The 18,985-nt window shown below is 43.3% G+C and overlaps 1 pseudogene; it reads left to right on the forward strand.

The window, feature by feature from the left end:
- The first annotated feature begins 3,114 nt into the window (after positions 1-3,114).
- On the forward strand, positions 3,115-7,810 carry LOC131417087 (olfactory receptor 3A2-like; annotated as a pseudogene).
- Positions 7,811-18,985: the final 11,175 nt, after the last annotated feature.

The raw sequence follows: 18,985 nt of genomic DNA on the forward strand, positions 1-18,985 counted from the left end.
ATTTAGATTTTTAATGTTTCTCTCTTCTCCTACACAAAATGTGCACTATTTTATTATTCCAATGGTGAGTAAACTGCTTGTTCTACACACTTTTGTCAACAGTGGCTATTATAAATAAATTCTTCTAATTTTTGACACTATAATGGTTGAAAATTATTAATTATTATTTTAATATGCATTTTTTGATGTTCTCATAAAGTTGAATATATTTTCAAATGTTTGTTATCCATGACGTGGACTGAATTGTGTCCCACCAAAATTCATATGTCGAATCTAACCCCCAATGTAACTGTATCTGGAGAAAGGGCCTTTAGGAAGTAATTAAAGTTACATGAGATTAATTAGGAAGTACTAATGATGTATTTTAGAAAGTAACTAAGGTTAAGTTAGCCCTAATTCAACAGGACTGTGGCCTCATAAGAGAGGAAGAAACAGAAAACATTAAATCCTCTGAACTTATTCATTTTGTAACTGAAAGTTTGTACCCTTTGACCTAGATCTCCTCATTTCCCCCTCCCCTCAGTCCATGGCAACCACCATTCAACTTGCTGTTTCTATGAAATCGGCTTTTTAAAATTTTTTAGATTCCGCATATAAGTGTTACCATACAGAATTTGTCTTTCTCTGTCTGGCTTATTTCACTTAGCATAATGCCATTATTCCATCCATGTTGTCACAAGTGGTAGGAGTTCCTTCTTTTTCATGTATAGATAACATTCCTTTGTGTGTGTACATATATATGTATATATATATGCCACATTTTCTTTATCCAATAGTTCATTGAAGGACAGTTAGGTTATTTCCATATGTTGGAAATATCTCTTCAAGATAGTGATTTCGTTTCCTTTAGATATACGCCCAGAAGTGGAATTGCTAGATCATATGGTAGTTCTATTTTTAATTTCTTGAGGAACCTCCGTACGGTTCTCCATAGTGGCTGCATGAATTTACATTCTCGCCAATAGTGCACAAAGGTTTCCTTTTCTCCACATCTTCACTGACACTTATTATTTCTTGTCTTTTTGAGAATAGCCATCCTAACAGGTGGAGGTGATATCTCATCGTGGTTTTGATTTGCATTTCTCTGATGATTAGTGATGTTGAGCATCTTTTCATGTACCTGTTGGCAATTTGGATGTCTTCTTTGGGAAAATGTCTATTCAGATATTTTGCCATTTTTTAAAGTAGATTATTTGCTTTTTTGTATTGCATTGTATGATTTCTTTACATATTTTGGATATTAATGCCTTGCCAGATATATGCTTTACAAATGTTTTCTCATATTCCGTAGGTTGCTTTTTTAATTTATTGATTGCTTCCTTTGCTGTGCAGATGCTTTTTAGCTTGATGTAGTTCCTTTACTGAAGTCAACATTGGCAAAGACTTCAGGGGTCTTTGTGGTCAAAACTGTGGAGGCCCTGCAGGTGACAGTGGCAGCTAGAGCTATTGGGGTCCTCGGTGTGAAGGCTGCTGGCATTCTCCTTTTCTCCTATTTTGCCTGTGGGGGGAAGTTCTAGCCAAGGGGATCTCTCTTGGCACCAGGTCTGGTGTGCTGCACTCAGAGTGACAACAGAGCTGGGGTCCTGGGATCAGGTGCACTGGTCTGAGGTGCAGGCCTGTGCAGATCTCATGGAGAGCTAGGGTCTGGGTTTCTGGGGCTCACTGCAGTGACCCAGGCTCTGAGGGGGAGGAGAAAGGCAGCAGTGGCTTAGGCCCAGGCGGAAGGGTGCAGTAGCAGCACACCCTGGAGATGGCAGGTCAAATTCTGGACTCCGGTCCTAGTGGACATTGAGCAGAACACCAGCAGCTTGCCTCTGGTGATGGTGGGCCAAAGCCCTGGCTCAGGATCCCAGCAGCAGGGAAGATAGCTGCAGCAATGCAGCCTGGTGATGGTGGGTCTACGGCAAGACTTAGGACCCATGAGCTGGGGTACAGAGCAGCAGCAGTATGGCCCCTGTAATGGAATGTCAAAGCCCTGACTCAGGACCCAGGGGCTGGGGCACAGGGCACTGTGCCCTGTGCATATAGCAGACGCTTCGTTATGCAAGGGCATATAGAATGCCTCCCAGAATTGCCTGAAGAAGAGGTGGTGGGGCATTTATCTATTGGCTCCTATTTCCTGTTTTCAAGTTGCCCTCTGCACTCTGGGATCCACATGTGCTCAGACCTAGTCAGTCCCCCGTGTTCACAACATCAGAGGATCAGGAGGAAGCGGGTACACTATCAGGTTGCAATGGGCAGAAGCCTGTAGGGAACTGTCCAACCCAGCCACGACTGAAATCAGAAGAAAGGCTGAGCAAGATGTGAGTCCGAACATCTTATATGTCTGCTACAATCTACTTCATAGGATTGTTGCAAGGACTGATAGGGATTCCAGCTTGTAAATGTCTCAGCACATTACCATGTACATAACAAGCACTCATAAATGTTATCAGTTGGTATGTTATATTGTTGAACCTCTACTAGCAGCTTAACGAATCTTACTTCATGCATAGTCTTCACAGCAATGCTCTGTGGTAGAGAATATGCTCATTTCACAGATGAGGAAACTGAGGCCCAAAAGGGTGCAGCAGCTTGTCCAAAGTCAAACCTCTAATAACCAGATCGGGTCCGTCTGCAGTGCTTTTCCGCCTGCACCAGGCTCCTCTGGTGGGAGTAGAGAGAGCACTCTCTCCTGGGGATGGGGTGTTGGGTGAGTGATCATTGGTGGGTATGGGAGTGAAAGGAACACACTCCTCAACCCTCCTTCATCTTCTGTTTATTAACCTGTGACCTTCACCAGGGCTTTCATCTTCTAAGGGCCTGGCCTAGACAATCATATTGGTAGGCAGCTTCCCAGGAGTCCTTCTAGCTCAATATAGCTCTTCTACCACCACTTCCAGAATCATTATAGGAACCCCAAGACACAGTCCCAGTGGCCCCCACTAACAAGGCCCTGAGGGAGAAAGCACCACATTCCTGAGGACTCATTAGGAAACTGGGTTTGAAGAAAGCTTCTCCCTCATGCCTCTCTTCTGGGGCCACCTCCTCATCCCCAGGTCCAAGGCAAGTCTGGAAATAAGCTTGTTTCTGCCTAAAGGCCCGGCTTGGGGCTGAAACCTGGGAAACAAATCCTCTCCTTTAGGAAATCTGTATCTAGTCTCAGTTACACCCCTGGCTTCCTGGGTGACTTTGAAGATATGGACTAGTCCTGTAGGCCTCAGTGACCCCATCATTCAGTGGAATTTTTATCACCTGCCTAAACTACCTGCCATAAAGCCGGGGTTAGAGATAAAGCCTTTTTAAAGAAAGTCTAAATACCAGAGGATGTACGACACTGTGGCTGTATTGATGAAAAGCCTGAGTTGTTTACAAAACAACTTGTTCCTCTTCCCACTGCTGTCCTCTTTCCTGGGAGGACTAATTTCTGAAGTCCCAGGGGATAATACAGTAGTGAAGATAGCTCTATGATAGAGAAGATATCAGCTTGTTTTTCCTCCTTTCCTTATATATAGCCCCTTACTTGCTTTCTGGGTTGATAACTGGGTCTGCATAACTCCTCATCTTTTTTTTTCCAGAAGAAACTTCACTGGCTTCTATGCCCATGCCAAGGTGAGTACCCTCAGCGGCCCTTCCTCTGCTCTTACAAAACAGACAGGGCTTCTGTTGCCATTAGCTCAAATCTGACTTTATACATGGTGCAACTGATGCCCCTGAAAAAGGAAGATTTTTTTAGGAGAAGATCTGGGGCACTAACCCAGAGGTCCCGACTCCCTTTCTGGGCCCCTTCACCCATGCCCCCCTTTCCTGGAGGAAGCATCCTCTCTGTTACTCTTAGGAGAGGGTATGAAGGGATTCGCTGAGTCCAGTTCGCTGTCTAGGACCCACTTCATCAGGCTGCCTAGAACCTTCACTCCAGTAGGAGGCCTTGTCGAAACTTTTCATCCCTGGAAGTATGGAGGAATTGGTTGGAGTTCCAGAGTAGAGAGCTGTCATAGCTTAAAAGGAGACCTGGGCTCCTTACAAAGCCCTGAGAGAGGAAATGTAGGAGGGTTCCTGATGATGGGCATGATGTCTATCAGGCACTCTGGATGTCTCTGGATGATCAGAGGTCATCCCAGAATCCCACTGATTTTAAGCAAGTTGCATCTCTGGCCATCTGATGGTTGGCAGCTGCTGTTTTGTTGTTCTTCTACCCCTGGTTATAACTCACTTGTCTGTAAGGTATGCCCCTACTAAGGACCTCATTCTTTTGAGTGGTTTACATGAAAAAAAACATGTCAGTGTGTGGATTCCTACGTTAACTGCTTGTCCCATCAAAACCAAGGAAAGCAATAGTCCCTGCAGCAACCTTGCACCCTGCACTTGACCGTACACCTCCCCTAAGTTACACTACTCCATAAAGGTCTACCCCAAATTCCAAATTGTGCAGAAAGTCTTCCATGACAACTCTAGTTCATCCTAAAGTTCAGTTTCTCTGAAATCCTATGAACATTTGCCCCTTCATTTATTAATTTAAGAAATAGTGAGTACCTCCTATGTGTGAAGTATTATGGTAAGTATTGCTATTGGAAAAATGAATCAAACATGTATTCTGTCCTCAAGTCACTTTAGGAGAAGTAGGGGAGATATGCTCTATGGAGAAATGACTTAGCTAGAAGGTAAACAGCAATAAGTTCCACGAAATAATGTGTAGTGGGAGTTTAGGAGAGAGAGAGAGAGAGATCCTTTTGAGATGGGGAAGTTTCCAGGAAGGATTGCTTCAGCAGCCAGCATTGGAGTCAAATCTTGAAATACTTGGGCATGTGGTGTTGGAGGGAAGCCATCGCAGGTAGAGAAACTGCATAAGCAAGGAGATAGAAATTCCCAGAATCACAATCTAATGCTTGTGTTAAAATGGACCCAAAAGGGAAAACAAAGGGTAGTTAATTGTTCTTTAATATAACGTATGTAAAGAGCATTATCCATCCATTGATTTGTCAATTTGCAAAGAATTTATCAATTATCAATTTCATCAATGATGATCAGGCCTGAGGATGATCCCCTCATTCACAAATCACCTGAACTTAGCATTTTAAGGATATCTTACAGATCACTGCATCCAAATTTTCATTCATGTGAACTCAGGCCCTCGTCACTCTTTCCCTTCTCTTAGAGTTACCAGACGCCCACTGCTTCCCATCCTCTGATTCCAGTGTATTCTATGCAAGGGAATAACAGTATCCTTAGTGAAGCTCTAGGTCAGCTTATTCTGTGGCCAATAGAGAGACATTGATACTTTTTGATCAGGAGCTTATTATAAGATCTGAAAGACTTAGCTCAATCTCACACTCCATGTATATGCCTGTTCATTTGAGGACTTCTCCTTAGAGCTATTGGTCATTCTACCACCCCTGAGTCAAGGACAAGTAGAAAGTGGCTGTACAATGCAGAAGACTAGCTGTACCTAGCTGCAACAGAGCCACAGGTATGCTTACGATGTTGATTTCACAACCACATAGCAGATACTATAAAAAGAATAAATAATTTTGAATTAAGCTGTTATTCAAAGTCCAGTTAAGTCTTAATTAACAACAAGAACTCTAGCTACTCATTGACCAAGGCATTTTGAATTTATACCTCAGAATATTTTCCTCACCTTGGAGAAATGTACTTGGCTGTGCTATCTGATATCCACAATCATGGGTATTTTCTCTCTGACTCTTGCTATAACTTTGCCTCATCTTCAATATTTCTAGAAGCCTTGAAATCTAGGTTATGTTTTCAAATGATTTCTAGTTTCTCTGGAAATATTAATTTTTCTAGTTTGAAATCTGCTCTTGGTTTGAGCTGATCTCTCAGAGCAAAATGGGAAAATTGTCTGAATCTCACTACATTCAAAGAGGAAGTCTGCTTTTATCTTAATTTATTTTCTCAAGCATTCTGACCCTTTCAGATAGGAAAGGATGTGAGGGACAAGGTGCTGGTGACATTGGGCATCTCAGCTGAGAGCAGGTTAAAGGCACTGAGGTGATAGAGGAGGTCAGTGAGTGAGGTGTGGCTTGGGAAGTGGCAAAATCATCACCTGGATAGCTGGGAACTTCCCTGGGGCTTTGAACATAGGTGGTTTACAATATTTATGTTGAATAAATAAATTGCATGGACTGATACCTCCCCCCTGGGACATTTCCTTACAGGCACTCATGGATCCAGAAGCCAGGGCCAACAGGACAGCTGTGACTGCGTTCATTCTACTGGGCCTGGTGGAAAATGAAAAGCTGCAGTCTGTGGTCTTTGTCCTCTTCCTCTTTGCCTACCTGGTCACAGTCGGGGGCAACCTCAGTATTCTGGCAGCTATTCTGGTGGAGCCCAAACTCCACACCCCGATGTACTTCTTCCTGGGGAACCTGTCAGTGCTGGATGTTGGATGTGTCACTGTCACTGTTCCTGCCATGTTGGGTCGTCTCCTGTCCCACAAGCGTACAATTTCCTATGAAGCCTGCCTCTCCCAGCTCTTCTTCTTCCACCTCTTGGCTGGGATGGACTGCTTCCTGTTGACAGCCATGGCCTATGACCGATTCCTGGCCATCTGCCAGCCCCTCACCTATAGCACCCGCATGAGCCAGACCATCCAGTGGATATTGGTGGCTGTGTCCTGGGCTTGTTCCTTTACCAATGCACTGACCCACACTATTGCTCTGACTACCCTCAACTTCTGTGGTCCCAATGAGGTCAATCACTTCTATTGTGACCTCCCACAGCTCTTCCAGCTCTCCTGCTCCAGCACCCAACTCAATGAGCTGCTGCTCTTTGCTGTGGGTTTCATAATGGCAGGCGCACCTGTGGTTCTTATCATCCCCTCCTACATCCACGTGGCAGCTGCAGTTCTACAAATGCTTTCAGTGGAGAGCAGGAAGAAAGCCTTCTCCACATGTGGCTCCCACCTCACTGTGGTTTGCATCTTCTTTGGGACCGGTATCTTCAACTACATGCGTCTGGGTTCAGAGCAGGCTTCAGACAGGATAAAGGGGTTGGGGTTTTCAACACAATCATCAACCGCATGCTGAACCCACTAATCTACAGCCTTAGAAACCCTGATGTTCAGGGCGCCCTGTGGCGAGTACTTGTGGGGAGGCAGTCACTGACCTGAGGGTTGATAGGGTCCCTCCTTTCCTGCCTTTTCTGAGTTGAAGAAAATTTCCCATGAAGGCAATAACCTGATCAGTCTTGCCTCATGACACCTGAAGAGTTGTGTGACATGCTTGTCCTATAAGGAAACCCTCCCTAATTCACTAATTTATTCATACAACAAGTGTTTATTGAATTTCTTCATGATCCAGGCACTCTTCCAGGGCACTGGTGAACAAAAGTGACAAAAGTCTCTGCTCTCATCAACTCACTTTCTGATGAAAGGACAAAATAAACGAAATAAATAAGCATCCTGTATGGAACATCACATAGTGATAAGGGCTGCAGAGAAAATCAAATAAGGTAGGAGGATACGAAGTCAAGTTCTGCCAGGCAAGTTGTCACCTTGTTTTGGTCCTGCTCAATTGCCGGCTAGAGTTGGAGCCTTGGAACCCTGGGAGGTCTGGACAGCAGTGTCCTACAGGGAGGGCTATTTGGTAATCATAGCCTAAGTAACCAAGAATATCATTGTGAAGTTTTCTTCTGGAGGGGTTGTGAGATTCCCTCCAGGTCAGAGAGCAGAAAGCTGTTTTAAACCATGGACTCAGTGCCAAGGATTATTCTATTTTACTGTTTTCCTTTCACCTCCAAGAAAATCAGTGACTGGGGCTGGCCCCATGGCATAGCGGTTAAGCGCGTGTGCTCCGCTGCTGGCGGCCTGGGTTCGGATCGGTGGCATGCACGCGTGGCTTGACACATGCTTGTTAGGCCATGCTGTGGTGGCATCCCATATAAAGTGGAGGAAGATGGGCACAGATGTTAGCCCAAGGCCAGTCTTCCTCAGCAAAAAGAGGAGTATTGGCATGGATGTTAGCTCAGGGCTGATCTTCCTCACAAAAAAGAACAAACAAACAAAAAAAAGAAAAGAAAAGAAAAGAAAATCAGTTCCTTCTCTTCACTACCACACAAGGATCCCATAGGATGTTTAGGGGACAGATAAGGTCTAGAGAGGGAAAGAGCCCACTAAATAAAAATTACATTAATGCATGCGTGATACACTTTCAGGTCAAAAAAGAAATGCTCCTTCTCCATCCTCTGCATTTCTTTCTCTCTCATTGGATAAGTCACCTTCCTCACATATATGATAAAGCCTTTGACAGAATAAGCCTTTATACTTCAACAAGTCCTTAGAATTTTCAATGTAAAATGCCCAATATAACCTTCTCCTCCAAAGTCTTACTTTTCTCTCCCAAACCTACTAGCTCAGAAAATATTCATAAATGAAGTCTCTGGGAGTGATGCCTCTTTCTAACTTTATTTTATTAGTACATCAGTACAGCTCCAACCCAGAGAATTTCCTCATCTTGGTGTTTATCCAGCTGTCAGCTCATCCATTCCTGATTTGTATCATTTCTCCAGCATCCCTTAGAAGGCTACTTTGTGCTTAATCCTACTCTCCCTCTGCTGTATCATTCCTAAACCTGTCTCATGGGTACACCTGGAGCCTGGCTTCTCTGTGATCTCTTCTCGAAGTCAAGGAACTTGAGAGATGGGCTGAGATGAAAACCCATCTCATGGGTACACCTGGAGCCTGGCTTCTCTGTGATCTCTTCTTGAAGTCAAGGAACTTGAGAGATGGGCTGAGATGAGGATGAGAAGAAAAGACGTGAGAGTGGAGGTAGGACAGGATTGAGAGTGGAGGAATGAAGATATAATATGAGGATACAAGGAGGGATGGGATAGGATAGGATGGTGAGTAAGAGAGGTAAGAGGAAAGGATGGAAATTAGGGAAAGGACACAAGAGAATGAGATATGAGAAAGGATGGAGAATTAGGAGTATCAAACAAGATGCCTCAGGAATGTTGATGAGGTCAAAGATGGGTGTGGAGAAAATGAAGAATGAATAAAGATGGGAGATGAGAATAAAATTCGTACTATGGAATTGCTTCCTATTACTGTGTGGCCATGTAATAACGAGCACCTTTGATGTTATTGTTGAGCACCACCGTTCCTTCCAGGAAAAAATGTTTGAGTTTTATTGAAGGTAAAATGATGCAAAGTGGTCTGGGAACTCCTCTTCTGCTTCCCCTGGCTAGGAGAGGATCCTAGAAGGACAAGAGTAGGACTGACAGATGGGAGAGAGGGAGGCAGGGTGTGGATGCTGAGGGTTCATCCTCCACAACCCCACTGGGCTATCAAAGTCATCAGCCTCCCTGCCTATGGAGAACAGACATGAAGTAAGTCTCTTTCCTAATACTCTTGGGTCTCCAGACAGTTGAGGGTTAAAGAAAATGAGCTTCCCTCAAAGGGCAAAATTCTTGTGAAGGAAAATCAGGAATGTGGATTGTAACTACTGCTCTGTGATCTTGGAAATTTCGTTTTTATGCTTCAGCTTGTTTCTATCTGTACCGTAAGATCATCTCTCCACAGTTCTTCGGTTTTAATGACTTTTGACTATGATAGTCTGGATGAACTTTTTCCTAGGGCTGGACACAAAACCTTTTGAGAGAAGTACCACCACCATTTCCACCACCCCATCTACCCCATGAGCATTTAACACTGTCCCAACTAATCTTACTTGTTCCCCCAGAAGATCCCCAGGCCTTGGCATGACTTCCTCCTGAACATTCATCCCAAACTCTTAAGGATGTTTTCTGTGGAAAGTGTTCCTGTGTCCTCTCTATCCTCCAAGACCAAAGGGCTTCTGTAACAAGTGGAGAAGCTGTATTTCTTTTGAGATTTTTCTCCTTTGGCCCCAAAATGAAAATATCTTTACTTTAAAATTATTTAGAAATGTTAAATCTGATAGTGGTAACATTCAGAGGATATTATTTCATCAAGTAGAAAATAAAAATCCAAGTGTCCCTTCACTGCACCAAAAATCCTGTTATTCATAGTTAACTCCACTTAAGAATTTTATACTTATTCCTCCAGCGATTTGACACGTATATGATATTCACATTTCACATCACTAGAGCCATTACTATTCTCTGATTTATTTTTTATTTTCCTACAGATTATGCGGTATAATCTTTTACATGGCAAAGACTAAAATCACGTTTTATCTGCTTTAAAGGTTGCGCAGTATATCATTGTACACATAAACCGTGATTCATTTAATCAAACCTCTATTGATATAATTTGGGTTGTTTTCCATTGTTTTGGAATAACAAACAATGCTATGATGAACATCTTTACAGTGGTGTCTTGCACAATTTCTGTAATTATTTACTTCGGAACAATTCCTATGAATTACTTTATCAAATTAAAGGAAATGCAAATATAAATTTTGAGATACACACAGGTGCACACACATGCACACACACATATATATTGTTCTCTTTACTTTTGCACCAACTTGTACATCCACTAGGTTCTGATAGTGTCTGTTTCCCTACATCCCTGCCATTAAGGGTTGTTACAAATAAAGATCTTTAATGTTTACAATCTGAAGGTTGAGAAATGGTAGTTTTTTATTTGAATTTTAATTCTAGTTAGCACTGCAATTAGATATCTTTTCACATATTTATTGGCCAGTTGTATTTTTCCTTTTGGAATTGCATTTTGGTAGCTTTTGCCCTCTTTTCCATCGGATGGTTTGATTGTTAGGAACTCCTAATTGTTATGCATATCAACTTTCTGTCATGTAGGTTGCAAATATTTTCTCTAATATGCCATTTGTCTTTCAATTTGATGTGTGTTTTGCCAAATAGATGTGTTCCATTTTTATGTGGTCGGATCTGTTTGCCTTTTCTTATAATGCTTTTTGATTTTGTGTCTCACTTTGAGTAGAAAAGATTTTTCCGTCTGTATCAGGCAAGATAGGCTAGGTTACATCATGCTAACAAACAGTCACTAAAATCTCAGTGGTTTAAGACAGTGAAGGTTAATTTCATATTCATGTGACCCCAGTTATCTGACAGATCTAAGAAAAGTTGTCTTTACGATTGTTCATCTTTTTTCTTATTGTAAGGACAAGAGGAACGACTTCCAAGCTCTTTATATGTCAGAGTGGAAACTGGGAATCTACATTTTATTTTATTTTATTGCTTATGGTGAACATTTATGGTCTTTCTGACTTCTATTTCCCCCTTCTAACAGCTGCCAGTTTCCATTTGGCGTCTAGGTGGTTCCACCCCTGGCTCCAGAGTCCAGTTACCAGCACATCTAACTGGACTGGCCACAGTGATGATTCTACATGGGCATGTTACCTAAGTTAGTTTAATGAGATTCTTTATACTAGCATTTCCCAACTGGGTTTCCATGACAGAATTAAGCCATACACAAAATAATTTGAATGACTATTTTCTCAATTCTACCAAGGTTACATAGTTGGAAACATTCTAGATGCACAGGACAGAAGTTAATTCATTACATAGAATGGATACTTTAGGTTGTTAGAACTTAATTCCTTTTGGAAACCCTGGTTGAGAAGGGCCACTCTAGACTTTTGCTGCTAGTCAAGCAAGAAACATCCTTGCCCTCAGAAGTCTGAGAGGCATTAAAGAGCTACCAAGTGAGGAATCAAGGGGCCAAAATCCAGGAAAGAAAGGAATCCCAAAGAGACATTGCTGACAATAGCACTGCTTTCCCCACAAGGCATTTGTTGAATCCAACGCAGGGGCTGAGAGGCTGAGAGCAGAAGGTGCAGCTGAGAGGCTAAAAAGTGAGCAGAGTTTTTAGCAGGCTTATGAAGCTGGAGAAACAGAAATGGAGTTAGCGTTCTGACAAAGGGAAAGGATGATAAATACTCTAAGCTCTCAACTGGGACTTTCAACACGCTACATCCTAGAAGTAACACACAATAGGAAATAATCCTACCATAACACACAAGAAAACTCAGTTTTGAATTAGCTGCTTCCTAGATTGAATAAAAGTGATCTACTCCTATTCTTACTGCCTGCCAGAATCAAAAATAAATCATTTTTAGAGGATGAAGCTATCATCCAGTGCAATGCCATCCAATAGAAATTTAATCCGAGCCACATATATAATTTAAAATTTTCTAGTAGCCACATTTTAAAAAGTAAAAATAAAGTGAAATTAATTTTAATAACTTATTTTATTTTATTCAATATATTTAAATATTATCATTTCAACATGTAATGAATGTTAAAAAATTATAAAGAGATATGTTGCATTTTGTTTTTCATACTGTCTTCAAAATCTGGTGTGTGTTTTAAACTTACCACACATCTCAATAAAGATGCTAAATTTTCAACAGAAACGCTTGATCTGGGTCTACTCACGAGGCTGCAATCAAGGTGTCAGCCAGGGGTATAGCTATCTCCAGTCCTGACTGGGAAGGATAAGCTTCCGTGCTCATTCACATGCTCACGGGTTGTGTTCAGTTCCTTGTAGGTTATTGGACTGAGGGCCTCAGGACCTCACTGGCTGTTAGCTGGAGGCTGACTTCAGTTCCTTAACACTGGAGCCTTTCAAAACATGGTGGCCTCTTTCTTTAGAGCAAGAAAAGACCAGAAAGAAAGATGGACAAAGAAAGATGGCAAAGTAGGAGGTCCCCTGTTTTTATCCCCACTTCAGCAACAACAATTTGGCAACCATACACAGACAAAAGTGACTTTGTGGAGCTTTGGGATCCAGGTAGGAGCCTATGGACCCAGGTGGAGCCAAAGACCAAGGGGGCCTATTTTGAGAAGGCAGGCTTGCACTCAGGTGGCAGACTCATGGATCGTGGTCCTGGCTACAGACCCAGAAACAGCCCTGTCCCCCTGTGGACTTGGCTATAGTCCTGTTTGGTGTTGATCCTGCCACAAGCACTATTTACCAAGGAACCTAGCAGGAGTCCCTAGCACACCCATCTGTGTTCCGGGTGACAGGCCTGATGACTTTGGTCCTGGTTGTGGATCCTGAAGCCGTCCACAGCCAGACTCCAGCCACTCTTCGTCACCAGTCCTGCCCACCCAGGGACCGAGCAGGAGACACACCTGTCCAAACCCTGAGGCAGGCCCTCTGACCTCAGTCAGACTGCGGATCCAGAAATGGCCCTGTACCCAGCTCCAGACCCTCTCAGCTGTAGACTCCAGAGTTATTTGTTTCCATATATGATCTCACTTATATGTGGAATCAAAAACTCAAACTTTGAACCAGAGAGTAGAATGGTGGTTGCCAGGGACTAGGGGTTGGGAGAAGCACGGGGTGTTGGTCGAAGTGCACAAACTTTCAGTTATAAGAGGGGTGAATTCTGGTGATCTAATGTACAGCACGGTGACTATAGTTAATAATGATGTTTGTATACTAGAACATAAATTCCCTGGAGATTTAAAAAAACAGCGCTAGAGATAAAAACAGAGGGGGAGGGAGAGAAAGAGATCATAGTCTTTTAATACCTAATCTCAGAAGTGATGTCTCATCACTTTTACTGTATTCTTTTTTTTTTTTTGAGGTATAACTGACATATAACATTATATTAGTTTCAGGTGTACAACATAATGATTTGATATTTGTATATATTGGGAAATGATCACCACAATGAGCCTCTAACCATCATAGATCAATTCTTACTGGCCCTACTGTATCAATAAAAAAATATCAAAGTTATCTTGCAGGGGTAACAAGCAAAACCTGCAAGTTATGTAACTAGAGCACGTGCAGATGACGGAAATCCTGTCCTCAGATGACCTTGAGCTGCCTAGGAACCAAAAGTTCACTATCTACGGAACTCACTATGATGAGAAAGTGGCTCAGGGAACCTAACGAGAAGAGGGGGGTCCTTTTATCTCTAGAATAACAGACTTACAAGACCCTTATACTTCTACCATCTAATTAGATTCCTCTAAGCTAACGTTTTGCATAACCACTCCCATTTGGAACTCCTTAAAAGACTGTCCCTGCTTCACCTTGGGGAAACAGATTTGAGCTTTGCCTCCTGTCTCCTTCCTTGCCCCCAGCCATGTAATAAAGCTCTTTGTTTTCTCAAAAACCAGTGCCATAGTATTGGCTTCTATGCACAGTGGGCAGCGGGCCCTTTTTCAGTAACAATTTCTGGTGACCACAAGGGAACCTTGGGCCTGTGACTGCCTGCCTGAGGCTCTGAAGCCCCACGTGGGGTGTGGGCTCATCACTGACCCTAAGTGGCCTGCTAGCCTACTTTGTCTCGAGGCTCAGCCAATTGGATTCCCATTGTCGCTGTGGCACTCCAGGCTCCTTGGTGCTTTCTTCACTTTTGTGAAAAGAAACTACTTCTGAATCAAGACATCTCTGGGTGAGCAACCTTAAGAAAGTAACTCTTCCTTATCTTGTCTCTTTGGTTTTATCCCCTGGAAATATAAGTCTGACTTGTATTCTGGGAAATCCTGATGGGCTGAGTCCCAAATCTTGGGCCTAAAATCGGGATAATTAGAGACAGGATAAAAGGTTTGCTCACAAGGTATTCCTGGTAATCTGGTTTTAAACAATAATTTTAGGAATCTGGTTCATGTTGTATGTAGAGTTGTAGATCCTCATAATCTCACTTTATGAGGGTCTTCTGACTCTGAAGAAAAGAGGCACTGTCCCCTCTGGTCCTTCGGGATGTTCCCAGGGGACTGGGGATTTTATGGAGGTGTTGTGATGTCTGCCCATGATGTGCAATGGCCTCACAGGGAACCCCTCTGAAGAATATACTTTACCAAACCTTCACTGTTCATGGCAAAGCAGTCAGCAGTGGCAGCTTGTCTAGTGCTTATTCGCCTGAACTTTGTTGGCGTCGGAACACATACAAGAAATAACCACTCTTGGTCATTCTTGGGGAGGTTTTTCCTGCAACAGCACACAATCAAAACCTAAATACCACCCCTAGAAAGACCTCGTTTGTTGTGGCCACCTGATAAAAAGCCCTCTAAAATGAGAAATGTAAATGGCATACCAAATTGCAACCCATTGGGATGCATTCTTCAAAATTGGGCGATGTTCGGTTACAGGCACATGAAGAAAAAGAAAATGATTTTCTTTTGTACTATGGCCTGTCCCCAATACTTATTGGGGTCAAATTAGGTGTGGCCTGAGAACGGGTCTTTCATGTATGCACCATCTTGCAATTAGACCTATTGTGTAAAAGGGAAGAAAAATGGGATGAGATCCCCTATGTGCAATCTTTTATGCATTTATATCAAAATAAGAATTTGCAAAAGAGATGTAAGATCATTATTGAGAGGGAGAATCCACGGAAAAAAAAAACCTGTCCTTCCAGAATCAAAGTCAGATGATGACCTTGTCCTTCTTCATTTGCTGTCTCTTACAGCCCCTCCCCCCCACTGTATGCCAGAGGTACAGTTGAAAAGGACCAGGAAGGACATAACGAACTCCCTGAAGCCGTTGGCTTGTTTTTTTACCCCTCTTTACCTAATAGTCGAAAGGGAATGGTCTCCCTCCTCATATTCGTCAGAGTACTCAATTCGGCCCAGGCAATGCTCTGTGCCGGGCAGGGCAATTCCCATTAAGACAAGTCCTGCAGGTCTCCATGACCAAGGCCAGACCAGAGGATTTTTATATGTGCATCCTCCCTTTTCAACTTTGGATTTATACAATTGGAAAAACAACATGCCTGCCTATAAAGATGATCCCAAAATGATGGACAGTTTATTTATATCCATCTTTGCTACTCATAACCCCAACGGGGCTGACATTCAGGCTCTCAAGAACACCCTCCTCACTCCAGAGGAATGTAGGGTGGTACTGGACAGGGCTCATCAGGAGGCCGAGAGACTTCATGAGTTACAACCTAACAATCCAATCAGGGCTCCAGTGATGCAGGCCATACCTGGGGTTGAGCCAGGCTGGGACCCCAGTGACCCTGGAGACCAGCAAGGTTAAACCAATACAAATCATGTTTAACAACTGGAATGCAGAAGGGGGTCCCCAAACCAAAAAGCCTAAATAAAGTCCAGGAGGTACAACAGGGACCAAAAGAAAACTCTTCGACCTTCCAAGAGAGAGTCTTCAGAGCTTACAGGAAGTATACTGACATTGACTCAGAACATCCGGATAACATGAAGCTGATCAATATGACTTTTACCAGCCAGAGTTTCCCTGATATAAGGAAAAAGTCACAAAGACCAGAAGGGGGTTTGGGGATGCCTATGTCTCAACTTGTTGAGATTGCCTTTAAAGTATTTAACAGCCAGGACCAGATATAAGAAAAAGAGAAACAAGGGAAGATGCAACAACAGGCTGCCTTGCTTGCCACAGCAATCAGCGGCAATCATCCAAAACCACAGCTGTCCGTGGGAAGAGGCAGACAATCATGGATAAGACCGTGGGTATCTTCCAATTGTCCTGGGTATCTGACTCTGTGACCTAGGGAATGTGCCTATTGTAAGCAGGAAGGCCATTGGAAAAAGAAAAATCCCAACTATTCTCAGAAGTTGAGAGATGAAACCAGATCACCTAACCACCAGATGCCCCAATTTGCTGACAGTGACCAAGAATGACGGGGCCCGGGGGCTCCTCTAGACTCCAGCAGCACCATTGACATTTCCCACAAAGAACCCTGGGTGACAATTGCTGTGGGGAGAAAACTTATAGACTTTCTAATTGATACCAGAGATACTAATTCTGTGCTAAACACCAGACAGGTCTCCTCTCCCTCAAGACCAAGTCCATCACTGTTGTATCTGGGGAAGTCTCGCATAAACATTTCCTATAACCACTCGATTGTCACATAGGGAACACTTATCTAAAGCACAGCTTTCTGTGTATGCCTCAGTGCCATAGTCCATTGTTGGGACAAGATATACTAACAAAATTAAATGCCCAAGTGCCTTTTTCACCAGAGAAAGTAGATATTAAGTCCTCCCTGATAAAGCCTGTGTCTTTCAAGCTGCACTGTTGCAACTGGGAGACAAGCCTCAATCAGAAGTCTGTTATGAGAGGTTCGGGGATTCGATCGGAGACGTAAAAGACACTTTCCACTCCAAACAAATGGACTGAAGGTATATTTTATTATATAGAGGATAGTAAAGGTGACAGTCTGCAAACAGATCCAAATAGGTCAAATATTAAGAGGGAAAAAACATCAGCCCGACTGGAAAGGGAAAACACCCACATCGGCTGAAGAGAAATGACACAAATCAACCGGAAAGAGAAACACCAGGTTGACCGAAAAGAGAACACATCAAATCAATTACTTCATATCAAATCAATTACTTCACATCAATCAGTTACTCACAACATCCACGCCCCACTGCCGGGAGAGCCCTGTCAATCGACGCGGCTGGGCAAGGATCACACGTCCTGGGCAAGGTGTCCCTTCCACAGGTGGAACTCTCACTAGGGCTCAGTTTCCAGCAGTTTTTATACCGTCAGTAATTTTCAGAGTAAGCAATTACAGAGTTTGCAGAGCAAGCCTTTAGTGTTCCCATGCACAAAATGCATGGGAACGTACATGCGTACGTACGTGCGTACGTGCACTGAGCCCCCTGGCTAACGTCCCAGCCCAGTAGTTGTGTACGTGCATTGTTGTCTTTGGTTATCGTCTCAGCCCGGCACAGATGGCCAGTCCATTCCGGGCTACGACGCTCCAAGAGCCTTAAAATGTTACAACTTGCAACTCTCTCCGTGGGAGAAAGGCCAGTTCCCGGGAAAAGGCCAGTTCCCACCACACAGAAAGCAGCTTTGTATTTCTTTTTGTGCTAGTGGCTGTAGGTCAATGGAGCGGCCAAACATGGCTAGACAAAGTCCCTGAAGGGGGCCAGCCCCGCAGCTTAGCGGTTATGTGCGCGCACTCTGCTACTGGTGGCCCGGTTCGGATCCTGGGCACGCACTGACACACCGCTTGTCTGGCCATGCTGAGGTGGCCTCCCACACACAGCAACTAGAAGGATGTGCAACTATGACATACAACTATCTACTGGGGCTTTGGGGAGAAAAAGGAGGAGGATTGGCAATAGATGTTAGCTCAGGGCCAGTCTTCCTCAGCAAAAAGAGGAGGATTGGCATGGATGTTAGCTCAGGGCTGATCTTCCTCACACACACACAAAAAAAAGTCCCTGAAGAAATTTTACAAAGGTAAGAGCGGATATTTGGGCTGATGAGAGGCTGGGAAGAGCCAAGATGGCTGACCCAATAATGGTAAAACTCTGCCCAGATATTAAGACTCCAAATTTGAAACAATACTCTTTAAAGATGCGTGGGAAAGCCTCTGACACCTTTATACCTTTATACTCGATAGTGACCTTCCTTAAATGCCAGTTAATCTGACGTTGTCAATCCCTCTGTAACACTACCATCATGCCAGTGCAAAAACCCACGACCAGCAACTGTAGTTTTGTACAGGATTTGAGAGCCATGAACCAAATTGTAGAGGATATATAACTGGTGGCGCCAAATCCTTATACTTTGATTACCACTTTATCTGTAGACTTTTGCTGGATTATAGTTCTAGACTTAAAATATGAATTTTTCTGCATACCCCTAAGCTCTGAGTCTCAGGAACTGTTTGCCTTTGAATGGGACAATCCAGAGACTAATGTAAAACAAGAATATTGCTAGATGGTACTCCCACAAGGATTTAAAAATGCCCCCAACATCTTTGGGGAAGTCCTAGCTTAGGACTTAAGGGATCTCCAGTTAAATGAGGGAGTATCACTTTAATATGTGGATGGCATACTGAAGCCTCTGTATGCATACTGAAGGCATAAAGAAGCCTCAGACCAAAATACAATTCTCACTTTAAACTTCCTAGCAGAACAGGGATATAAAGTCTCCAAGGGAAAGGCACAAATTTCACAAACAACTGTAAAATATCTATGATTTGAGTTATCAAAAGGACAAAGAAACTTACTGCCAGACCGAAGGCAGGAACTAGCTTGGGTGGCCGTCCTCACCACCAAAAGACAATTGCCAGGATTTTTAGGAATGGCTGGGTTTTGTCATATTTGGATCCCTAAATTTGGCTCA

This window comes from Diceros bicornis, chromosome 18 (genome assembly GCF_020826845.1).
Source record: "Diceros bicornis minor isolate mBicDic1 chromosome 18, mDicBic1.mat.cur, whole genome shotgun sequence".
Taxonomy (NCBI): Eukaryota; Metazoa; Chordata; class Mammalia; order Perissodactyla; family Rhinocerotidae; genus Diceros; species Diceros bicornis.